This window comes from Saccopteryx bilineata, chromosome 1 (genome assembly GCF_036850765.1).
Source record: "Saccopteryx bilineata isolate mSacBil1 chromosome 1, mSacBil1_pri_phased_curated, whole genome shotgun sequence".
Taxonomy (NCBI): domain Eukaryota; kingdom Metazoa; phylum Chordata; class Mammalia; order Chiroptera; family Emballonuridae; genus Saccopteryx; species Saccopteryx bilineata.
The window spans coordinates 300413217-300415459 of NC_089490.1; the positions used below are offsets into that span (position 1 = coordinate 300413217).

A 2243-nucleotide genomic window follows, 5' to 3' on the forward strand; every position below is an offset into this window, starting at 1 on the left:
CAACGGGCTTTTCTCTCTGTACCTGTGTGCAGCCAGTGTGGAGACCCATGGGTGGCCGTGGAGCTGGTATATCAGTGAAAACTTGAGTTAAAAAACTTCAGACACAGGATGATGCTGGTCCCAGGTCCAGATAGGAGGCGCTCTCTCTCTCTCTCTCTCTCTCTCTCTCTTTCATCTTTAAAATTTTTATTTATTTAAGGGTAATGATCCAGCATGGGTTTCAGACCGTGTTGAAAGCAACCACGTCCCAGGACTGCACATGTCTTCAAGGGCAGTGACCCGCTCTTCCAGCGTGTCTGTTCCCAAATTACTGTCTTCTACAGCACACTGTATTTGAAGTTTTTTAATCCCATGCTCTACTGGAACCCATTTAGAAGAGCCTCAGACCAAGTCATCTGCTTGAAGGCTCCTGACACACTCCTCTAAATTTGCCATATTTGTCTCATCATCCCACGGCTTCACATCTAATAAGATGGAAGACTTACAACAAGTGTAGGCTTTTGGCTTTCTTGAAGTCATACTGTGCAAAGTATTCTTCTCTCAGCCTCTTTGCTCCTTCGCTTTCCTCCTCATCATCAGATCCAAAGAGATCAATGTCATCATCATCTTCTTTACTATCTGCAGCTCCACCTCCTGTGATGTCCTCCACATTAGCAGGGCCATACTTATCCAAAGCTTTCTTCACTCCTGGCAGGCTGGCCTTTTCCTTTGGTAAGACTTGATGTGAGTATACCAATGCAGGGCATGACACAAATCGGCAGGTGGTGAGCCCGGAACTGCTTTAAATGCCGCCACATCTGCTTGTGAAGGCACATGCCCCTTGATGTAACTCTTGTCCACTAGGTAGTCATTGAGCCCCTGGAAGCCAGCACATTTCTCAGGTCTCCAAAACCCATGACGTGGGCTGATCTGGGAGCTGGAGGCAGCGGAGGAAAGGGGGGCGCTGGCAACCAGTACCGAGCGCTCTCTCTCTCCATTTACAGAGCTGTGAGGGTCTGGGTGTGGTCCAGGCCTCCAGAAAGAAGAGTGAATGGGCCAGGGCCCAGGTCTGTAATCTATTCAGAAAGTGGATATTGGCTTAATTGGCTTATGTCTTTCAGAAATGGAATCCAGACTGACTGATAGGAATTCTTCTTCTTTTTTTTTTTTTTTTTTTTTTACTGCTCAGAGTTGCAGGTTTATAAAGTATCATTTCAGGGCTCAGCACTATGCTAACTATCAGGCATATCCATAAGGCAAAGGGGTCACAACATTTAATTATATTACAATTCAGATATGAGGGGAAATGAGCTTTATCATCTATGACTAGTCTGGCCTTCTTCCCCAGAGGACGTGGGGACAGGTGGGGAAAGTAGCCACATGTCCAATCCTGTTCGGAGCTTGAGCTCACCCAATAATGCAATAGTCTTTTTAAGAACTGCCAGTCCAGACAAAAGATGCTCGGTGTCTCATTTCTGCTTTTGTCTCCATTCCTCTCTCTGAGTGGAAGAAAGAAGTGGGGATTCTCACAGTCCCCCTGGTGCAAAGGAAGTTCCAGGGCTCTCCAGTTCTTTTGGTCTCCAGAACCATGCCCTTCTCCTCCTGGCTGGTCTCTGCCCTGCTGGTGTAGTTAGCCGAGTCTGTACTTATGTAACATATGATCTAGTCTCCTTCTGTGGGAGCCGATTTGGTGGGAGTCGATGTCTCCCCGCCTACCTTGGTCAACTCACCATACTCGAGTGTTGCTGGGGCTGTGACTCCCACAGCCTTGAGAGTCTACCCACATGCCTTCTATGTCTGTGCTGACCTGCTATACAGAGGACCCCTGGCTGCTTCCAACCCTGTCTTGGACACACAGGAACCAAGACAGCTCAGGAAAGCCCAACTTTAGGACTTTTTCTGCCTCTCCATGTTGTGGTCATTTCCAGCCTGCAAGATAGCTTTCCTGTCTGTCTGGTCCAATGTCAACAAATCCTTAGAGGGCAGAATAGTGTCTTATTATTTTTTTTCTATCAGCATGTTTGGCTGGGGCACCACATTGCGAGGGCGACATAGCATCCTTTGAAGAAAATCTGCATCTCGAAGGGAGACAACAGCTATTTCCAGAACCATAGAAACAGGAGTTGACTACAAAAGTAGCTAACTTTTGTTGAAAAGTTACTGAGTCAGGCACTGTGCTGAGAGCATTACAAACGCATTTCCTCAGTTAAACTCCCTAACAATCCCTGGGTGTCAGTGGATGGATTTCTACTTTTGTTGTCATC

General features: G+C 47.0%; 1 pseudogene; it reads right to left on the reverse strand.

The window, feature by feature from the left end:
- Nucleotides 1-220: 220 nt before the first annotated feature.
- On the reverse strand, nucleotides 221-896 carry LOC136320445 (elongation factor 1-beta pseudogene; annotated as a pseudogene).
- Between the last annotated feature and the right edge of the window lie 1347 nt (nucleotides 897-2243).